At 36.9% G+C, this 24,500-nt stretch overlaps 1 non-coding gene across 1 annotated transcript; it reads left to right on the top strand.

The window, feature by feature from the left end:
• Positions 1 to 3,765: 3,765 nt before the first annotated feature.
• LOC118484576 lies at positions 3,766 to 3,872 on the top strand. Its single transcript, XR_004873684.1, has one exon. It is a non-coding gene; the product is annotated as a small nucleolar RNA R71 (small nucleolar RNA).
• Positions 3,873 to 24,500: the final 20,628 nt, after the last annotated feature.

The following is a 24,500-nucleotide window of genomic DNA, read 5'->3' as shown; positions in this document are numbered from 1 at the left end:
CAGTTGGAATGGCCCCTTTTCGTTTGTCTTTTGCTGTTGTCTTTTTCTGCAGGGCTTCTTAACTGGGCACGACCCCATGCATGGTGGGCAAGGCCGCGTGCCAAAGCTTCTGTTTTTGTTATTTTTGTTGCTTTGGATTTGGATGGGGGTTCGACGAGTTGTGTCAAACCTTCTTCTTTGTATTTGTGTTGGTTTCTGCTATTAATTTGTTCCTTTTTACCGTTTAAGCTCTTTTGATCCTGTAAATTAAAAGTAAACAAAGAAACGTGCTTTTCCCAACGATAATAATGAAAAAGGGTTGATTTCATGCTTTGTTTGATGTAATTTATATGTTGCATTTTAGGCACATCAAATACCCCTACACCTGAATCTTTGCTTGTCCTCAAGCAAAACTCTATAATGTGGCTTACACACTCAAACAGATTTGGTAGAAAAGAAGTTTTGGGTTTATCTTTAGAGTGTCAGGAATCCAAATTCTAAATTTATTTTGTTCTTATTTTAGATACAATCTTATTCATCATGATTTATTTAAAACACATATTAAGAAAAATTATTTGTTTTGGGCATAACATGCCTTTATAAAATTCTATTTAGTTATATATAAATTTACACACCTCACAAGAGGTCACTCAACACTCAGCCGAAGTTGTTTAAGTGAAAATGCTCTAACCCAGTGTGGAACTTACTCCTACCATAGGCTTGACAAACAATCAAACCTCCTCTTTTTTGATGTTTAATCCTTGTAAATCTCAAGAGGGCTTTTAAAAAGGTAGGTTTTGGTTCAGGTAGGTGTGTTTGGGTAAAAATGGTGTAAAGCATAAAAAGTGTCGGTTTTTAATTGCTTCGTGGCTTAGCAAAAAAAGACTTAATCTAATGTTTTTTTAACCAAAGTTGAAACTAATCCATACTTGTAATTTTATAACCGAACTTTTTACAAAAATAAAGGGTGTAAATAAAAAGTTTTGTGGATGTGGGTGGTTATTTTTGCAAAAGTATATATTTTTTTGCAGGTTTAGAAACGAAAGAGTTAAAGCTCAAAGGGGTTTAACTAAGGCGATGTAAGAAATGAAAAGTAAAACAAAGGTTTAGAATGAAATAAAGGGTATAGTCCTAATGCCTCTATTATTTACTTACTTGGATTTATGTCGGCAAGGATTTGGAACGTATTGTTTTGGCAAGTTCTAGATTTGTAAGAATCAATCGAGCTATTCACACAAGAAACGAAAAATATGAGTAATTAGTATAGATATGTATTTGTATGGTTGGTATACGATCAAAACTCACTTTTTATGGAAAAAAGGGTATAGTGTAAAAATGTATATATAATCAAATTTTACAAAGATTTGTTATGCACGTTTTTTTTTATAATTTTCTTAAATGGTTCTTTTATCACGACGCTATCAGGTGTAAATTAGTAAAACATAATTTTTAGAACTTATTTTTCCCAACTAAACCAAGATAAGTAAAAAATAAAAAATTTTAACAAAAAAGTTTGGGCTGATTAGCGGTTTTCCAATGCGAGTTTTGTGTAAGGCTTGTTTTTAGGATAAAAGATTCAAGGTTTTAACATTCCCCGCACTTAAATTACACGTTGTCCTCAATGTGTCACAAATAGGATTTGTTTGAATTAAATGTGCAAGAAGTGGGTAAAAATAACAATTTTTTGGTCATTGGTCACTGGGCACGGGGGCGTACCTGGTGGACACGGCCCCGTGGCCAAAGTGCTAGTAACAGAATGAAACAGAAAACTTATAGTATGGTGGACATGGGGGCGTGATGGGTGGGCACGACCCGTGCCACCTTCTCTGCAGAAAATTTTTAACATCAGACATTTGGGCATGGGGGCGTGCCTGGTCGGCACAGCCTCGTGCTGCAAACTCTGATTTGCAGTTTTTTGAAGCGGGAGGTTCTGGTTTATGTGCGCAGGGTTCCTTTCTGCTTTTTCATCTTTTTTTCGAATGTGGTTTATTCTTACAAAGATGAAACTTAAAAGAAAAAAAAAACATTAAACTAAAGATTACACTAAGATTTAAACTACTTAACTAATGGATAGTCCATGGAATGCCTCCATAGTGCACCACGATTATAAGGGTCTTTGGGTAGACCCAAAGTCAGTCAAATGTTACCCGAGAGGGATGACTCGCATCCCGAGTTGCATCATTGAAGAGTGTAGTCTAAGCTCGAGTCTATTGTCTTGATGTAGTTGACCAGATTAACCTCTGCTCGTTGTCCTACTTCAAACTTGATCTCCTTGTCACCAACCCTCAATGTTAATCTTCCATCGCTCATATCCACCATGGCTCGTGTGGTGGCAAGGAAGGGCCTTCCTAATATGAGCGGGATTTCGGTGTCTTCTTCCATGTCTAAGATTACAAAGTTGACCAGGAAAACAAATTCACCGACCTTTACCAATAGGTTTTCTATGACACCTTGAGGGTATTTTACCGACCTATCCGCAAGTTGTATGCTCATTCTTGTAGAGTGTGGCTTACCTAACCCAAGTCAATTGAACATAGAGGCTGGTATTAGATTAATGCTAGCCTCCAAGTCGGCTAGTGCATTGCTTATTGGTGATCCTCCGATAGAGCAAGGAATGGTGAAGCTTCCGGGATCAATCTTCTTTTTGGGGAGCTTGTTGAGGAGTGCCACCGAGCATTCTTCACTTAAGTTGACTTGTTGAATGGATTCAATTCTCCTTTTGCGAGTGAGGAAATCTCTTATAAACTTGGAGTATTTTGGCATTTGAGTGAGGACTTCCACAAAAGGGAGATTGATGTGAAGTTATTTAAGTAAGCTTCTGAACTTGGTGAGTTGCTCGTCAGTCTTTTGCCGTAGTAAACGACTGGGGTAAGGGACCGGGGGTGGTTTGGTTGCTTTGGCATGTTGGGGTTGAATATTTTTCTGGTTATTGGTGATGGGCATTTTTATTGGGAGTGAATCGGGTTGTTGCGTTGTTGGTTCGACTTCGAGTCCTACCTTCCAGTTTCTTAAGTTGATTACGTTTACTTGGGCTTTTGGGTTTTGTTTCGGTGTTACTAGGTAAGGCTCCTTGTGGATTTTCGGCAAAATTTTGGGCAAGTTGGCTTACTTGTTTTTCTATATTTTGCATGATAGTCCGTTGGTTTCTAGTTTTGGCTTCAGTTTGTAGGAACCTATCCGATTACTTTTTATCGGATTCAGAGTAAAGGCGAGTGATGAGGTCCTTAAGCCTTTCCTTGTTGTTGTGGTTAGAAGCTTTGTTGCTCATTTGGGGTTGTTGTTGTTGAAAGTTAGAACGTTGATTTTGAGTTAGTTGGTTATTACCCCCGATTCCCTCCAACTAAAGTTGGGATGATTTCGCCACTCGGGAGTGAAAGAGTTACTTGGAGCTCCAAGTGGTCGTGGCCGATTATTTAGGTACTTTACCACCTCCGTTTGATTTTCTAAGTCTTTCATACAACTCCAGTTTTCATGGGGGCTGCCGCATCCTTCGCAAGCCATAACTGAAGCCGTCTTGTTTAATTCAAGTTTCTTTATTTTTGAAGTTAAGGCTTCGATTTGGGCTTGCAAAGAAGTGGTTTCATCCACTTTATGGGCACCTGGGGCTATGGATTTTGAGCCCCCGAAGTGTGCCATTGAAAACTATTTTGAGCAATTTCTTTAATTTGATTATAAATTTCCTCAAGGCGCCGATTCCCAAGGAGTCCCCTGGAGCCGGAATCAAGGATTTGCCTTGTGTGTGGTAAGAGTCCATTGTAGAAAGTGGACACTTGTTGCCAACGTTCAAGACCGTGATGTGGGCATTTCCTTAATATATTCGTGAACCTTTCCCATTTCTCATACAATGATTCCCCGTCTTCTTGAGAGTATGAGTTAATCTCGGTCATGAGTTTGGCGGTTTTAGCGGGAGGGAAATATTTGTAGACAAATTTTTGGGCAAGTTCATCCCAAGTGTGCATGGACCCACTTGGGAAGGTGTCTAAGCTTTTGCTCGGTCTTTGAGGGAAAAGGGGAACATACAGAGTCGGGTAGCATCGTTGGAGGATTCGTTGATCCGAAATGTGTCACATATTTCCAAAAGGTTGATAATATGTAATGGGGATCTTCATCGGATAGGCCATGAAAAGTGGCGGAATTTTGGAGCATTTGGATTAAGTGTGGTTTGTTGGGATTGAACCCTACCAGAGGAACAGCTAATTAGAGCCAAAACTGGATCAGGTCAGTGGATCCAGAATAAGCAGATGTTATGCATACAAGTCTCTCCCCTTGAAAGTGGTTTCAACATCTGCTGACCTCCTATCTACTGATCATACAAACTGCTGACCTACAACTACTGATCAAGTCAAAGACTGATGAAGAACTAAAGCACTGCTGCCCAATCTACTGCCTTGAGTCAAGCACTGCTGCTCATGACAAGTACTGCTGGGTTCACAGTAGTGGAAGGATGCAGCAGTATTTTTGTTTACTTTATGTAATGAATTGTATAGATCAGAGGTTAGAGTTTGTTAGGAGGTTAGATGTCACTTTCATGGTGACATCAGCTTAGATGCTTCGGTAGTTTGTTCGTGCCTATAAATAGAACAGTGCTCTGTACTGTTCTATTAGCTCTTCACCATCATCTTCCTGTACGAACAAATTCTGTGAGCTCAGGCTGAGGGGGAGTTTGTTGCATACTTGCATATTATAATCGTTGTTGAAAATAAATTCAATCATTCGATTCATTGTTAAACTTGTATGTTAAAAGCATTTCTCCTGTTTGATTGTGAAAAGTTTGTTCCATTTTAATTCCACTGCACAACTCATTCATCTTCATCTTATTTCAAACGTAAAACACAATCAAAACCAAACTCAGATCCTAACAATTGGTATCAGAGGTTGGACAGTCAAATTTGATTTAACAATCATTTTGACGTAAATATTTCAGCTCACAATCGTTGATACTGATAGTTTGTTCGTTTTGTTGAAAAACAGAGCAAGGTTTAATCACCATTAAAGTTGATTAATTAGTGCCTGTAAAACAACCAGGATGACGTCACAATCACAAGATGATAAGAATAACATTGGCTCTCTTTTCAAACCTCCCATGCTTAAACGTAATGAGTACAACATCTGGGAGAGAAGGATGGGTCACATCCTTGCTCAACAGAATACTGGATGTTGGAGGTCTGTTGTCTTTGGTCCCCATGTTCCTATGGTGCTAAGTGCTGAGGATTCAAAGAAGTTCGTCCCTAAACCAACTGAAAACTATACTGAAACTGATTTTCAAAAGTTCAAACTCGATACCAAAGCATTTAGCATCATAGCTTCTGCATTACCCAATGAAATCTATGCTGGACTGTTACATTGTAACAGTGCCAAAGAATTGTGGGATGCATTGAAGGAACAATTTGGGGGAACAGAAGAGGTTATTGAAAACAATAGGGAAATTCTGAATCAGCAGTATGAAACATTTTGTCACTTCAAGGGTGAATCATTAACCCAACAGTTTGAACGTTTTAGCTATCTCATTAGTGAATTAAGGCTTGTTAAAGTTACATTTTCAAATGCAACTCAAAATAGCAGGTTCCTTAGATCACTACCTGAAAAATGGGACACAATTGCATTTGTTACTAGAAATTCAGCTGAGTTCAAGGATCTGACCCTGACCCAACTCCATGGTAGACTCCTGACATATGAAAGGGAGATAAACCAGAAAAGGAGGTTGCAAGAGTCTGGAAAAGTTGCAGATGACTATTCATTTGGCAGCACAGCTCTTTTTGGTCAGGAAGAATCTGGTAGCAGCAGTAAGGATCAGAGTTTTGATCATTTTATTGACATAACTGCTAGTTTTAACAACTCTGATCCTCACTCTGCAAATTATGCTTTCACTGCAAACTGTGAAAACCAGATGTCAGATAATCTATGTTTTGAACTCAATGATTTGCAACATTTTGATCACACTGACTTAGAAGAGATGGACATTTTGCATCAATTGGCTTTGCTTAGTGTTAGAACAAGCAAATTCTACAAAAGAACAGGGAGAAAATTCCCAGGGCTTCATGGGAATTTAAAGGTGGGGTTGGATAAGTCAAAAATTAAGTGTTACAAGTGTAATAGGCTAGGTCATTTTGCTAGGGAATGCAGGAGTCAAACCACTGGTCCAATAATTACTCATCCTAGCTCAAACCCTAGACCACAACAACAAAACACTGTGCACTATACCTAATATACCCCTGCAGCACATGTTAACATTGCTCACTATGCTGCAACCCCTGTGCCTGTGCATTATGTTCAAACCACTGTTCCACAAATTCAGTATGTTCAGGCCTCTGTTCCTCAGGCACAGGTGCAACCTGTTGTACCTCAACAAGCTGCTCCAACAGTGGCACAACCATACCAGCAAAGCTTTTTCACACAAGGCTTTGTTGATTGGAGCAGCATGCCTGATGAACTTGGTGATGAAAATTTTGCTCTCTATACTTCTAATGATACTTTTGTTAATAACTTTTGTTTGATGGCATTAGAGTCAATACCAGAAGGGGTAGAAACTGAAGGTGAACAACTAAGTGCTGAAACAGTGGATGAAGTTGTTGAAGCAGTGGTTACTGCAGTTGCTGGTGAACTACTGCTGGGAGAAAATTCAGAAACCCTGATTGAACCACTGTCTGACCCTTGGTCCAAAGAAGACAAAGAGAAAGAAGAAGTGAAGAAAGCTGGTGAGGAAGAAGGGAGAGCTGATGAAGAAAGTGATCATCAATGTAATTGTGCCATGATGGCTGCTGCCAAGGTAACACCTCAAGTTCTTGAAAAACTGTGTTCAGACAAATGTATTATTGCATTTGCTAACATTAAAGAGGTAAATGAAAACCTTAGGGATAAAGTCTTGTCTGATGAAGTCAAATTTGAAAAGTCATTAAAAGAACTTAGAAACAAGTTGGCTGAAAAGGATAAAGTGATCAGCAGTCTCAAAGAAGAGCAGAGCATAACCAAAACTCAACTCCAAACTATGGTAGAAAAATACCAAGTTTGCAAAAAGGAGTTGGAGTCCACCCAAATCACCTATGAAAGATGGGTGGAATCCTGTAAAGGATATGAGGTTATGCTTGCAAAACAGCTTGAAAGCAATGTCAAGTTTGGTATAGGACATAGAAAATATGATGATCTTGTAAACATTGCTGAAAATCAAGCTGGTTCCACTGAAATAATACCAACCAACAAAAATGGCCAAGAGGTTAAAATAACTGACAAACTTGGTAACAAAATTACTCTGGAAAGATCTGTGGGATCCTCAACTTTTGAGGAGATTGAGAAATATCAATTTAAACCCACATGGTCTGATGAGTGTGACATTCTGGGAAACTTCAAACCAATGGATTTCACAACCACTGATGGTGTTAAAGCTCCAAAAGCAAAGATCATTCCTATCGAAGATATCCCAACAGTGGTTCAAAACTCTGTTGCAAAGGAATCTGAAAAAAGGAAGAAGAGAGAAAAGATTAAAAACCTGTTTTATGATTTTTGTGAAAAAGGGAATCATCTAACAAAAGACTGTTTTCATCTAAAAGCACATGATCTAAACAAAACAAGTGTCATTGTACCTGCTGAGAGTTGCACCATCTGTGGTAAAAATAACCACAAAACTAAGGAATGTGTGTATCTCAAAAACTTGGATGAGAAAAAGAATGAGTACATTGCAAAAACATCCTTAAGTTCATCAGCATCATCTGTCAAATTCACCAAGAAGCAACCACTGTTTGTCCCAGTCCAAACAGCTGTCACAAAACAGCTGAATCAAACATCTGTTCAAAGAGATGTTCAAGTGACTGATGCACCTCCTGCAAATCAATTCAGGAGAGGTAAAGGACAACCATCATACCAAAGGATCCCACATGTTTATAAGGCGTACAAAAAGCCCTCTAAACCAAGAGTGAACAGGCATCCTTTTGGTTATCAACAGGTGATTGGCTAAGACCCCCAACAGTGGTTAGAAAAAAAACATTCCCAAAAATGTTCAAACCCCTGAGCTAACCACTGTCCATACATCTGTCACCATCCCAGACACTATTGAGACCCCATCCAAAGCCTTATTGGCTTTGGAGACCTTAATGAACTAATCCTTTTACTTCATGTGCAGGGAGCTTCTGCATGCTTAGATAGTTTTTGGTATGTAGATAGTGGATGCACCAGGCACATGATAGGATGTAAAGCCCTACTCAAAGATTTCAAAATCCATGGAGGGGGTGATATATCCTTTGGGAATAATAATAAAGGGAAAGTTCTGGGGTCTGGTACAATTCAGTCTGGAAATGTAAAATTTGAAAATGTCAATCTGATAGACAATCTGAAATTCAACCTCCTGAGTGTCTCACAAATGAGTGATAAGGGGTATGGGTCATTCTTCACAAAGGAGTGTTGTAGGATTGTTGGACCAGAAATGGTTGAAAAGATTGAAGCAATAATAAAATCTGGAAAAACAAAACTTGTTGCTCAAAGAAGTGGCAATGTTTATGTTGTTGATATATCAAAAGAGTGTCCCAGAACTGATGCCTGTCTGTTCTCAGCTGCCTCTAACAAAGAGACAGAACTTTGGCACAGGAGACTGGGGCACACAAATCTCAAGACAATCACTGAAATTTAAAAAATTGGCCTAGTAAGAGGCCTACCACAAAAACTGTTTTCATGTCCTGAGCAATGTGTTTCCTGTTTAAAAGGTAAACAACATAAAAGCTCCTTTAAGTCCATTGAAAAGTCCAAAACAATCCAGTGTTTGCAAATGCTGCACATGGATTTGTTTGGCTCAGTTCAAGTCATGAGTCTCAAAAAGAAGAGATATTGTTTGGTTATTATTGATGACTTCTCTAGGTTTACATGGACTTTCTTTTTACACTCAAAAGATGAGACTGTAGGCATTTTGCAAGACTTTGTGACACATGTTGAAAAGCAATTTGACCTTCCAGTGAAAGTCTTCAGGAGTGACAATGGCACAGAATTCAAAAATAAGGAGTTGGATGCCTTCTGTGTGAAGAAAGGGATTGTAAGGCAGTACAACATCCCTAGAACACCAGAGCAAAATGGGGTTGTTGAAAAAGAACAGAACTTTGATTGAGGCTGCCAGAACCATGCTTGTAGATTCAGGTTTGCCATTAACTTTTTAGGCAAAGGCAGTAAACACTGCTTGCTATGTCCAAAACAGAGTTTTAATCAACCCCAGGCACAAAAAGACTGCTTATGAAATTCTGTATAAAATCAAACCACTGATCTCATACTTTAAAGTATTTAGCTGCCCATGTTTTATTTTGAATTTAAAAGATTCCATCTCAAAATTTGCATCCAAAGTAGACTGTGGTTATCACCTGGGATACTCAACCACTGCCAAGGCCTATAAAGTGTTTAATACACGGACCAAAGTAGTGGAGGAGACTTTGAATGTAAAGTTCAATGAACTTTCTGTAACACCCGTACTATTATTTAGCGCTTTTCGTATAAATTACGAAAAGAAATAAGTAATTACGACTACATATACTTATGAAAATATGGGTTTATTTAAACTTTTACAATGTGAAAATGATACAACAGAATGTAATTAGATTCGTCATTTAGAAATAACAACGATGCAACGTGCGGAAGCTTCTTTTTCATGTGTTCGGTTCTTTTCGTCGCTTGATCCTCATCCGGGTACTCTTGATATTCACCTAAGATCAAAACCAACTTAAAAGTTAGTTTCGATATCTTAAATATTAGTATAATCAAGTTCTACTATCGAACAATCAAAAACAAATAAAATTTCGGAATTTAGTCTGTCGCGCCACGCGACAGACTCCTCTTGATCTTTCGCGTGCCGCGAGCAAAACTAAAGATTTTAACAAATCTTAATGTTAGAAATTCTTAGGAATATTACGTAATCAATACTACGTTTAAAAACGGATTTGATTTTAGAAAATAGACAAAGTTCAATATTCATTTTAGGGCTCCACCGTAACTTACGGTAGTCACCGTAAGTTACGTAAGTTACGGTGGCTTCTTGAAAACTATGGTTCCACCGTAACACAGGGGTAATTACCGTAGCCTTCTGACCTCCACCGTAAGTTACGGTGGTACCATAACTTACGGTAGCCTCTGCACATGTAAGTTTTTGACTGTTTTGTTTGTGTTGCCCATACCAATTTCTCGAATCTTTTATTCTAACAACCAACATATTAAATTCTCGTGTTTTAATATGTCAATATTCAATTGTCAACAATAGAACAATCAATCATGTTACGAAGCAATATCCATGCTTTAATCACTTTTAACTATAACATAATTACACGTACCTGGCTCGGATCAATACATTGACCCGTTTTAATACCTTGTCTCGAAAATTTGCTAATTCATAGCAACGCTAATTCATAAGCTACTTTATCCTGTAAGCATAAAACTCGACAAGTGCTTATTAGTCGATATTTGTCAAATGGTATCCACATTACTATTTGACCCGTTTTACTCTTTTTATTCATTAGGCTTACTTATAGTTGCCGTTCAAAAACCCATTTTTATAATTAGCTTTTCATGGCTAATTTACCGTTCTATCTCTTTTACCATTAAACATGGTTTTTATCATTTATGTTAGTTCCGACCCGTATTATTTCGCGTCGGGAACCATATCTTGAAAATTATTCTTAATGTATTTGAAACTTATAGGATGAACATTTATTTTACTAAAAGGTGTAAGTTTCACTTACCTTGCATCCATGCCTCACTTTTCTTTCCGTACTTGCTCCGTTTGACCCGCTTCATCCACAAGCTTCCATCTAGCTCCTTAGGTGTCAAGCTATCATCATATTTCGTAAGGTGGTTAGATTAGTCATAATCATTTACGACTATTCCATCCTACGGGTTTTATTTCGAATTTATCATTCGTCCATATCAAAATTTTCATTCGATCTAATCATTGGTCGGTTCGACTTTTTTTAAAATTCAATTGACTTATCAACATATTCAAATGCACATTTGGTTCAATGAACTCACTTAGGCATATTCCATCCGACCTCTTAACGAAATCAAATTTTACATACTAACTAGTAGGCCGCGATTTCATTTAGGTGTTTCATATTACTGAAAATGGGCTGTTTTTGGTGACTTGTTTAACCTGTTTACAAGCCTTCAAAAATTATGATTTTTTTTGTGTGGCGTGCCCCTCGGAGGGTTAGAACTTGTGTTCAAATTTCAAGATCTAACTCTTTACCAAAAATTCGTAAAAATTCATCTACTAAGCTGCAATCAGATTCGTCACTTCTGACTGCAGCTTACGGAAAAATTCATTAAAAATTCCTCGTTTATCCGATTGACGAAATTCCAATTGGCAATTCTTCTAATCACTTAATACTTTCTACAGTAGGAATTTGAGATCATAACTCAATTCCTAAATTTAGTTATGACATTCGTAATGGGCTGCAAATTCTGCCAGAAAACGCAGCTTGAACCTTTGATACGGAAAAATTCATAAAACGCTCAATTTTCGTCGAAAAAATGCGATTCCAGTGGGGTTTTAAAGATATTCCCTGGAATTACATTTTAGACTTAAGAAACAAACGGTGTCCACTTTACAGCCAATACAAGTCGGCTGTAAATTCTGATCAAGAGCCGTTTGAATTCAGCTTTCAATTTAAGCATGTTCTTGACCTCATAACATTATTTTAGCAATCAAAAACCCTAACAACAATCACCTTCAATGGTGTTCATGGATTTTTATTAGAATTAGGCACGATTTCAACATATCTTGTCTAGGGTTTACTTCTAAACACTACAATGTTCCTATTTCATCCATATAACAAGCATGCATCAACCAATTTCGAATTCCCCAAACTCATGAGAATTTCAAGTAGAGAATTTTTATAAAATTTTACATACCTTATGATCTCCTTACAATGGGGATCATTAATCTATGCTCGATTTTCGTTTTGGACTTGATTTGATCCTTCAATTGATCAATTTTTGTGAGAGTTAGGGTTTGGTGAAGAACCCTTGTCGCCCTCCTGCTTCTTGTACGACCTGACACCTCAATTATGGGGTATTTGGTTTTGTTTTCACTAATTTAGTAATATAAGTTTAAGTTTTGACAATATTAGTCCCTCACTTTTGTTTAACATAAGGTTTTGTTGTTTTAACCCTATTTAAGTTATTTTTTTAGACTTGTAGTTAACTAGGTTATAATTTTCCTAGTTATTCATCTTGTTCAAAAACCCGTTTTAGTTTAAGTCCTGTTAAATCGGGCCTTTTATCCATTCTATTTTTCCTGGAGGCTCTTATTCACTTTTAGTTAATATTAGGATTATTCACTTGATTCCTAATATTTTCCGGTTTACTTTTACCACTAACGGTACTTTCCCTGTCTTTAGTATTAACGGGGTTTAATTACCAAACCTGTTTTCGGGGTGTTACACTTTCATCAATGAAAATCCCAGCAATTCCTGCTGATTTGTTTGATCTTGATAAATTCACTTTTGAAAACACTGCTGTCAAGACTAACAGTGCAGGTCCATCAGAGGATTCAACACCAGACTATGGGTATGAAATCATCATCCCTCAAAAGTCTGTCAAAATGGGAAGAGCAGCAGATGTTCAAAACAGCTGTCAAAGCTCAACCACTGCTACCTCAACAGTTGTTGACCAAAGTAGCCCCTTAACCCCTGCTTCCACATCATCAAACACTGTTGATAAAAGTCCTCAAACAGTGGATCAAAGTCAACATGTGTCCACACCTTTACCTCCTATTCCCCCACCTTTTGAAGCCACTGCTGGATCCTCAAAGTCACCAGCAGTGGTTAGCTCAGATGATACACATCTGCAGCCTTCACCAACAAATGCCATCATACCATACCAAGGAGATTTAATCTTCTTGAGATCTCATCCACCTGACCAAATCATTGGCAACATCAATGAAGGGGTGCTCACAAGAAGCCAAACCCAAAACATTTGCCTTTTTGCTGGTTTTCTATCTCTCCATCAGCCAGTCAAGTACCAAGAGGCACTGAAAGACAATAGCTGGGTAGAAGCCATGCAAGAGGAACTCCAACAGTTCAAAAGACAACAAGTACGGGAGCTTGTACCACTGCCAGAGGGTGTAAGTCCTATTGGCACAAAGTGGGTCTTCAAATACAAAACTGATGAAAGGCGCATTGTTGTCAAGAATAAAGCCAGGCTTATGGTTCAAGGTTACAGACAAGAAGAGTGTCACACCCCAACCAATGGCGGAAACATCGGGATGAGACGAAGTGTGAAGATTGCTAGAGACATCATAACGCTATTTGTGACAATATTTAATAAACCGATTTCATTTCATAATTCATTTGTCAACATTACAAAGAAATTAAATAACGTCAAGTTCAAAGGAATTAGAATACAACATAATCAAAATTGATACAATGATTAAACCTAAACGTCTATATGTGTATCTAGGCATCAACGCTACTTCATTTCATAGCATCATCATCCTCAACCTGTAACATGTTTAAAATAAAGTTCAATGCAAAAGCAAAGGCGAGTATACAAGTTTAAGCATAAGTATAAGTATAAGTATAAAAGTTTAAAACGAATCCACATGGCAACTTAGTTTATACGAGATCAACCTATCGTGGCATGCAATATTTCTAGCCAACCTCTGTTTACGCAAGAAAGTTTAATTAATTCAACATGACCCAAGTTTAAAGGGGGCGGTGCGTTACTCCTATAGTGCTACATATGTCACGGTTTGGCTCGTACGAAGTTAATGATAAGTTCAACACATAAGAATCACCCAAGTTTAAAGTATCAAGCCATCACGTATACAAGCATGTTATAGGAATGTTCATGTATTTAAGCAAAATGTTCATGTGTAAGTTTGTTGATAGATAAAACATGTTACACCCCAAAAGTGATAAAAGTAAAAGGGGAGTACGAGTATACTCACATTGGTTGCGTTGCGATTTCTTGTAATAACGCACGAGTAAAGATGGAGAATGATCCAAGAGAACGAAGTGGTTATCCTAGATGTTTAAAATAACACGTAACGATCTAGTTAATAGTTGTAAATTAAGTATAATATTTTAAGGCTTACAAATTACTTATTTGAATAATATAATTTATCTTGTTATTACCTTCAATTCCATGTTACATAAGAGTTATAACAATGAGTTAATTAGTTATGGTATAATAAGTTATGTTTATTCATATTTTAGTAATTAAACTAAATAAATAGACTTTAGTGAAATACCATTTTGAAAACATTGCAGAGGGTTTGACTTGGAACTACATCCACCAAAACCCACTAGTTTTGCAAAATTTAAGATATTTTATACTACTGATATTTTTGTTTCATAACCCTTATCCTAAATGAATATCAACAACAGTAACCATCTTCTTCATAAAAAAATACCCATCGAATACTAATAAAACAACATAACTGAATATGAGACAACTAGCTACTTTGCTTTTGGATTTAGTTACGAATGGGTTTTATTATATATATATATATATATTTTAAAACTCAACCGCGGAACTTATCACTTTCTTCTTTACGTTCACCCAACCCGAACCCGCATTCGACTCCAAACTTCCGTTTTACAGGTTACTAATGTCGAATAATTACAATGTTTTAGCAAGGTAATGATAAAGAACATCGATCATCTTCGTTTTAAATCCATGAATAACGAAAAAAAGGGACAAAACTCACTGGTATGTTTTTATATGCAGTTCATATGTGAAAGCTAGGAAAATAAAAAGAAGTGGGTTGTTTGAAAGAAAGTTACCGAACAGATGATAAGTTCCGACGTAAACTTCGGTTGGTTTCCAACACGGTACTCGGTGCTCTGGCAACTTCTGGATTCTCCGGTGAACGTCCGGTGACGTGCTTATACCTCCTGTGCGTATAACTCTTATGGAGAAGATGACCATCGAAACGAAGAGAAGTGGTCTAGTCGTGAACTTCGTGAGGTATTTCGGCTTGTGACAAGGTGGTAACGAAGGTGTCGAGATGGCCGTGAACGGTGGTCGTCGTGGTGGTTTGTGGCAGTTCAAGGGAGAAGAAGTTTTTGGGTCCTAAGAATGGGGTAAGAGAGATGTTTTATATGCTCGATTGATTGAAGGCATAAATAGGAAAAGCGTGTAATCGGATCAAATTCCGATAAGTCTGGAACGAGCAACGAGGAAGGAAACTGAGTAGACTATGTTTATGTTTTGGCAGCAAAATGAAAAGAATTCAAAACCTTACAACTTAATGTGTGTAGCTTGAACTCACTTGCGGGACACGGAGTAGAAGATGTCAGTTAAAGTGATTGTCTATTCCATTGTATAATATGCTGTTTCTATACAAGGCTAATACTTAAATTTTGGCAAATTCCTTTTAAACGTGCATACATGATTGCATTTAAAGAATTGCAATTTAGTTGATCCAATTTCTCATTAACTAACAAATTAAAATTGTACATTATTATTAGTATTTATTTATACATTCAATTATATACACAAATAGTCCCTCAACTTTAAGGAGTTAATTAAATAGCTAGTTAACTTGGTTTAAGTTGATTTCCTAAAACTAACTAGGTTATCTAAATAACCTTTAAATTAATTAATCACTACATTGACTTTTTTTTAACAAATAAATAATTAATTACACATATAATTAACCGTATAAAATCTTTCGACGGTTATTTAATTCGCAAAAAAGTTTCCGTTGGTTCAAGGTTAGGATTCGAATTTCAAACGGGTCGGATTTCGAGAATCCATTTTGACGGATGTTACAGTCTCCCCTAATTTAGGAGATTTCGTCCTCGAAATCTAATAGGAAGACTCTTGAAAAGATGACATCCAAAGATTCAACAGAGAGAATAGATGAGACTAGATCGCGAACGGGGTTTGTATAAGACAAAGAATAAAGGAGAATAATGGGAGTATAAAATCGAACGATTGATTTTAAATACATAATTGCGCGTGTAAGAATAGCATAAGTACAGGATAGACGAAAGCGATGTGTTAAGAATGAGTTCTCGTCGTGGATATTCGGATGTAATGCGTTTCTGAGTTGTTTAAAGTTCGTATTAGGTCCAAAGGTCTGCAAAACACTGAATTTCTCATGGCACGTTTTACGAAATTTGGTAACATGGTGAAAGCACTTATATATAGGAAGTACCAGCGGCGTATCCACCGTGTTTTGACCACATTATGTCCGTTTCGTATTCGGTGTCATGTTACGTTCTGTGTTTTACCATACACAGTAGTACACTCTATGGTTCTCATGAGCCAAACACTATAATCCCGTGTGCACCCGCGATTATATTGATTGTCGCATGATCCGCATAGCCTGTACTAGTTGAGTATGAATCAGGGTATACATAATTTAAAAATAAGGATGTGTACGTATAAGAATATAATATATAAGCAAGTCCATGCTTAAGTATGTATGGGACCCACGTAAATGAATCCCTCGGATTACGCTCGCGTATGGGTACGAATGTATGAATCATGATTATGAATGAAAGTATGAGCATAAGTTTAAGTATGGATACGCGTGTATGTATAAGCATAACCATAAAACGTACAAGTAGTATGTGTATTAGCATAAGCATAATACGTATGAATATAAGTGTAGGTACGAAAATTAAATATTGCGTATATAGTGTTTGTTGGGACATCACGGATCTAAGTGTATAAATCGTTCAAAAGGTCGAGTATGTAAATACGAATGATATAAATGATGTTATCGCGAGGTAACGACCAAAATGTGTACGATGATATGCATGTATAGTTGTTTAAATGAAACATTGAGTTTATCGAATCAAAATTAGGTTGACCTTGATTTGAAGGGTAGAATATAGTTGTGTATGTAAGAGGATATAAAGTACTAATTGGTTAGGCATAATGTATTTTTGTAATGATTGAAATGCTACTTTTGTTAAAAAAAAAATTTCATGTAAGTCAAAGATTGTCGGTTCCCATGAAGACTTCTTGCCCGCGTGTTTTGTAAATTGGTGTAGGAAAAAGGTTTTTGTTTAAAAAGTAGGTTCGTTTCATCAAATAAGAAATTATGAATGTAGGAGGTCCTTGTGAAAACTAAGATCCTTAGAAGAGAATTTTAGCAAAAGGACTTAGTAATTTAAAAAAAAATAACAAATGATTTGTTGATGTTGAAAAGGGTATTTGGTAAAACAATCATATAACTTCTATAAAATCTTATAAGTATTTGGGAAAGGTTGGTTGGATTTTGATTAAAAGTAGAAGGTGAGCATGTTTTAGTGATTAAGTCGAATATGAAGTTCATGGGCAAGAGTTTCATTGAACCGATTAAATTGATGGGTAGCATTTCGTAAGGTTTTGAAGTTCGAGTAATAAAACGTTTTAAGACATGATTATGAATTTCGCGTGTATGAGTTGTGTGAAAATAGATTGTAGAATAAGGAGTACGTTAGATAAAACAATGTATTTTGAAATCGGTATGAGTGGGTATTTTTGAATAACATTAATCAATTTGGGTATAAAGTATGATCGAGTTTGCATAATAAGATATTTTGAAGAGACGTTTTGGAAACGATCACCTAGGTAAAGGAATCACCCCTAACTCATTGGTGAGGTCATTTTTAAGAAAAGGGGAGTGGAGTTAATCGTCAAGGTAAGGAAATCACTCCTATCTCGATGATATGTCTCCACTTGTCGTTACAAGGATTATGAATTTAAATTATATGAAATCATGCATATGTATAAATGTATGGAAAAGATTCAATATGTTGTGTGTGTAAAAAGAGAATATCGAAAGTAAATTCAAATTTGAAAGATTGTATCGTATAAAATGAATAATAGAAACACATGTTTAACCAAAGTTTGGAGTGTTCCAAAACGGAACTTTGACTAACCAAAGTGGTCGAAAAGTCTTTTGAATTTGAGGAGCATGCTTTGGCCTAATAGGTAAAATACTCTCGCCGACAAGTCGGTTAATGGTATTTACCCTTCCGGTTACTACATGTCCCAAATCAATCGAAATTTCGAGACTTGGCGGGATTAAAAAAAATATCAAGGAGTGGAACTAGTCGACAAGGTGCGGGTTTCACCCCTAACTTGGCGATTTCGTATCCTAAGTGTGGTTGGTACTCGTCGGGTCAAAATTTAATTTCAACACTTTGACGAGGGTCCACTAGAGTTTGAAATTTGAACTTCTCCATCAAGGTGAGGATTTCACTCCTAACTTGATGGTGAATTTCGTGTAAAAAGAAAAGGAAAGTGGATGAATTGAGGGTTGTTCACCAAATTATGGGTTTCACGCCTATTTTGGTGAACTCGTCTCGTTTGTGTAATATGTGTGTTGTCGGATTTAGAATAATTGAGTAGAACGCGTGAGGAAAAGTGTATATTAAAGATTAAACAAACAAGTATAACATGTCAAGAATATCACAATAAAAGTGAAATGATGAAATGAATATTAACGCATAAAAAGTATGTCAAGAACACACATAAAGGATAAAATGATGAAACAAGTATTAACACATAATAAAAACAAGTATAGCATGTTAAGTGTTAACACGTAAGTGACACATATGCTTACAATATCAAAAGAGAATAAATAAAAGAAAATAAGATAGCATGCTAGTAATTTCAAGTAAAACATACGAATAAAGCTCTAGAACTATAGACTAGGTTAAAGCATTCCTACTTTTCCTAATTCCCTATAGTTATGGCTCTGATACCAATCTGTCACACCCCAACCAATGGCGGAAACATCGGGATGAGACGAAGTGTGAAGATTGCTAGAGACATCATAACGCTATTTGTGACAATATTTAATAAACCGATTTCATTTCATAATTCATTTGTCAACATTACAAAGAAATCAAATAACGTCAAGTTCAAAGGAATTAGAATACAACATAATCAAAATTGATACAACGATTAAACCTAAACGTCTATATGTGTATCTAGGCATCAACGCTACTTCATTTCATAGCATCATCATCCTCAACCTGTAACATGTTTAAAATAAAGTTCAATGCAAAAGCAAAGGCGAGTATACAAGTTTAAGCATAAGTATAAGTATAAGTATAAAAGTTTAAAACGAATCCACATGGCAACTTAGTTTATACGAGATCAACCTATCGTGGCATGCAATATTTCTAGCCAACCTCTGTTTACGCAAGAAAGTTTAATTAATTCAACATGACCCAAGTTTAAAGGGGGCGGTGCGTTACTCCTATAGCGCTACATATGTCACGGTTTGGCTCGTACGAAGTTAATGATAAGTTCAACATATAAGAATCACCCAAGTTTAAAGTATCAAGCCATCACGTATACAAGCATGTTATAGGAATGTTCATGTGTTTAAGCAAAATGTTCATGTGTAAGTTTGTTGATAGATAAAACATGTTACACCCCAAAAGTGATAAAAGTAAAAGGGGAATACGAGTATACTCACATTGGTTGCGTTGCGATTTCTTGTAATAACGCACGAGTAAAGATGGAGAATGATCCAAGAGAACGAAGTGGTTATCCTAGATGTTTAAAATAACACGTAACGATCTAGTTAATAGTTGTAAATTAAGTATAATATTTTAAGGCTTACAAATTACTTATTTGAATAATATAATTTATCTTGTTATTACCTTCAATTCCATGTTAAATAAGAGTTATAACAATGAGTTAATTAGTTACGGTATAATAAGTTATGTTTATTCATATTTTAGTAATTAAACTAAATAAATAGACTTTAGTGAAATACCATTTTGAAAACATTGCAGAGGGTTTGACTTGGAACTACATCCACCAAAACCCACTAGTTTTGCAATTCATAACCCTTATCCTAAATGAATACCAACAACAGTAACCATCTTCTTCATAAAAAAATACCCATCGAATACTAATAAAACAACATAACTGAATATGAGACAACTAGCTACTTTGCTTTTGGATTTAGTTACGAATGGGTTTTATTATTTATATATATATTTTTTTTAAAACTCAACCGCGGAACTTATCACTTTCTTCTTTACGTTCACCCAACCGAACCCGCATTCGACTCCAAACTTCCGTTTTACAGGTTACTAATGTCGAATAATTACAATGTTTTAGCAAGGTAATGATAAAGAACATCGATCATCTTCGTTTTAAATCCATGAATAATGAAAAAAAGGGACAAAACTCACTGGTATGTTTTTATATGCAGTTCATATGTGAAAGCTAGGAAAATAAAAAGAAGTGGGTTGTTTGAAAGAAAGTTACCGAACAGATGATAAGTTCCGACGTAAACTTCGGTTGGTTTCCAACACGGTACTCGGTGCTCTGGCAACTTCTGGATTCTCCGGTGAACGTCCGGTGACGTGCTTATACCTCCTGTGCGTATAACTCTTATGGAGAAGTTGACCATCGAAACGAAGAGAAGTGGTCTAGTCGTGAACTTCGTGAGGTATTTCGGCTTGTGACAAGGTGGTAACGAAGGTGTCGAGATGGCCGTGAACGGTGGTCGTGGTGGTGGTTTGTGGCAGTTCAAGGGAGAAGAAGTTTTTGGGTCCTAAGAATGGGGTAAGAGAGATGTTTTATATGCTCGATTGATTGAAGGCATAAATAGGAAAAGCGTGTAATCGGATCAAATTCCGATAAGTCTGGAACGAGCAACGAGGTAGGAAACTGAGTAGACTATGTTTATGTTTTGGCGGCAAAATGAAAAGAATTCAAAACCTTACAACTTAATGTGTGTAGCTTGAACTCACTTGCGGGACACGGAGTAGAAGATGTCAGTCAAAGTGATTGTCTATTCCATTGTATAATATGCTGTTTCTATACAAGGCTAATACTTAAATTTTGGCAAATTCCTTTTAAACGTGCATACATGATTGCATTTAAAGAATTGCAATTTAGTTGATCCAATTTCTCATTAACTAACAAATTAAAATTGTACATTATTATTAGTATTTTTTTATACATTCAATTATATACACAAATAGTCCCTCAACTTTAAGGAGTTAATTAAATAGCTAGTTAACTTGGTTTAAGTTGATTTCCTAAAACTAACTAGGTTATCTAAATAACCTTTAAATTAATTAATCACTACATTGACTTTTTTTTTAACAAATAAATACTTAATTACACATATAATTAACCGTATAAAATCTTTCGACGGTTATTTAATTCGCAAAAAAGTTTCCGTTGGTTCAAGGTTAGGATTCGAATTTCAAACGGGTCGGATTTCCGGGAATCCATTTTGACGGATGTTACAAAGAGGGCATTGACTATGATGAAACATTTGCCCCTGTAGCAAGACTTGAAGCTATCAGATTATTTCTTGCCTTTGCTGTCAACCACAACATCAAGGTGTATCAAATGGATATCAAATGTGCATTCCTCTATGGTAAGATTCAAGAAGAGGTTTATGTCTGTCAACCTCCAGGCTTTGAGGATCCATTTAATCCAAATCATGTCTACAAGCTGAATAAAGCTTTGTATGGCCTGAAACAAGCACCAAGGGCCTGGTATGAAACTCTTTCCACCTTTCTACTTTCCATTGGTTTCACCAGAGGCAGAATTGATAAAACACTGTTTTTAAAATGGAGAGGGAAGGACTTGATGATTGTCCAAATTTATGTGGATGACATCATTTTTGGAAGCACATGTAACAAAATGTGTGAAGAGTTTAGGCAACTCATGACAGCTGAGTTTGAAATGAGTGCAATGGGTGAGCTCCAGTGTTTTCTTGGTCTCCAAGTAAAACAACTGCAAAATGGCACTTTTATCCATCAAGGCAAATATGCCAAAGAACTTTTAAAGAAATTTGATATGGATGATTGTAAGCCATGCAGTACACCCATTGCAACCAATAAACTAGTCATGTCTGATGAGAAGGATGAATTGGTTGATCAGGCCTTATATAGAAGCATGATTGGGTCTTTATTGTACCTACCTACATCTAGACCAGACATCATGTTTGCAACATGTGTCTGTGCAAGATCCCAATCAGCCCCTAGAAAGTCAAACCTTATTGCTATAAAAAGGATATTCAGATACCTCAAAGGTGCTCCCACACTTGGTATCTGGTATCCAACTGATGGTAAAATTGAGCTTTCAGGTTTCTCAGATAGTGACTTTGCTGGATGTGACAAGACAAGGAAGTCCACTTCAGGAGGGTGCCAATTCCTAGGCAATTGCTTAGTGTCTTGGCAAAGCAAAAAGCAAGCAGCTGTTTCCACATCCACTGCTGAGGCAGAATATATAGCTGCTGCAAGCTGTACAGCCCAACTGCTTTAGCTTCAAAATCAGTTGTTGGATTTTGGTATCACTGCCTTGAATACACCACGCATGTTGGATAGCCAGGCAGCAGAAAATATCATCAAAAATCCAGTTTCTTATTCTACCACCAAACACATCGACATCAGACATCACTTTGTGAGGGATTGCTATGAAAAAGGTTTGATTTCTCTGCATCATGTTCCAACTAAGGATCAGCTGGCAGATGTGCTAACCAAAGCATTAGACACATCCACCTTTGAAAGCTTGATTTCTAGGATTGGCATGCTAAACATGGAATAACAGGCAAAATCCTGTTTTTCTATGAATAAAAGCATTAAAATGTTTTCAGAAAATCAAAAATCCACCCTTAAAAATAGCTAAAATGAAGTTTTCATTAAAATCCTTAAAAGTCTGCCATAACCACTGATGAGTTCAAAAGTCTGTTCTACTTCAAAAGTCTGTCCACTGCTGAAAATCATCCCCTGCTCTCTCATTCCTTTGATAAACACTGTTGTTCAAAAGCAGTGCTGTATCCACTGATAGCAAAAATCATCCACTGCCTTCAGAACCGTTACATCCACGGCCTTCATCAGTAACTTTCATGAAAGTGTTGTCATTCACTTCATCAGGGGATGGTACGTGGACAGTACATAGTGGCCAGACCTTTTGTAACCGCTGCCACGTCAGCACTCACTTTTCCACCATAAAACCCCCATTCTAAACCGAAACAGGGTTTACTGTCGAATTGAATTCTTAAAAATTCTCTTCTCAAAACAGTTTCTTCATCTTTTGTCAAATCCCTTCACAAATTTCTTCGATAGTCTTCTTCAAAATGACTAAATCGAAGTCCTCCGCAAAATCTTCTAAAGGAGCCTCTTAAAAGGCTAAACCCACAGAAATTCCACACAAACCTTCTCACAATCTTCTGGGTCTTCTCACAAAACCCGGCACCATAGATACTTTCGATTCCATCCTTGATATGATCACTACATCAAAGTACAAAACTTTGCTTACAGCAGATGCTCCCATTTACCTGCAAACCCAGAGAGAGTTTTGGAAAAATTGTACCCTTGACAAACAAGGCGAAGATGTCAAAGCCATTAACTCTACTCTACAGGGAAAAGCTGTCGTAATAACACCACAATCCATCTCGGAGGTCTTTCAACTCAACGATCAGGAAGGTAAAAAAATCTTTTCCTAAAAATGAGTTAAAAATTGACTTCATTGAAAGAGGGTATGCAGACACAATGATGAAGAGGGATACCTTACAAAAAGGTTTCTTCCCTCCTGCAACAAGGTTTTTATTCCATACCCTCCTTATGTGTGTTTCAAACAAAACCACTGCCTTTAATGAAATACCATTAAAGATTCAAAACCTGGGGTATGCTATTCTTCAAGAAGAAAATTTTAATTATTCCCAGGTAATCTTTAATGAAATGGTTAAAAATGTTGAAACAAAATCATTCTTACTGTTTCCAAGATTTCTAAGCTACTATTTTGAAAAGAAATTCAGTAAGGATGATCTCTCTTTAATAAACCAAGGTGACTCTTTTCAAATGCACATCTTAACTGCTGAAACTTTTACAAGAATGTCAACACCTTGCAAAACACAAGCAGAGGTGCCTGAGTAGAATTTAGCAGCAAACATTGCTCCTCAGGTATCGGCTGCTTAGCCCACTGCTCAAGGTGATCAAAGTGGCAAAACAACTGCTTTGAAACCCACACCTACAATCACCAAAAAGCCACAGAAAAAGAAAACTCAAAAACCCCCCAAACCCATCAAAAAAGCAACTCTGGAGGATGAGATACCAGAGCAACTGCCTGTGACAACACAAAAGTCACAACAAACCACTGCTGCTACTTCCTCACAGCAGTTGGTACAAATATCTCAAACCATAGCTGAAACTCCTCATGTCTCTTCTCAAAAAGAACAGGTTGTACAACAAGGGACACCACTCTATGATGCTCTGGAATCACTCGTTTCCATCATCCACAGCCCACAGCCCGGGGCAAATTCTCTTTCTATACCCAACCTCACATCCACAATTCCACCAAATACAAAAATTTTGTTGGATGCAATTGATTTGAACCAGGCACAACCCAGTCCTTCTCAATCACTTGTTCATGAGAATATGCCTCAACAACAGACTGGGCCTGATGCATCAATCTTTGCTAACCCACCAACACAACCTGAGGAGGTTACACCCCTTGAGTTACAAGTAACTCTTGGTGGTATTCCAAGTGAAGCAGCCACTACAAGTGTTGAACCCACTGGTTTACACTTGGACACTGGTTATATCAATAAGACTTCCTTGGAGGCAATTCCT

Source organism: Helianthus annuus, chromosome 11 (genome assembly GCF_002127325.2).
Source record: "Helianthus annuus cultivar XRQ/B chromosome 11, HanXRQr2.0-SUNRISE, whole genome shotgun sequence".
Classification (NCBI taxonomy): domain Eukaryota; kingdom Viridiplantae; phylum Streptophyta; class Magnoliopsida; order Asterales; family Asteraceae; genus Helianthus; species Helianthus annuus.
The sequence above is the reverse complement of the archived record's forward strand: the minus strand, read 5'-3'. Positions and strand labels throughout refer to the sequence as shown.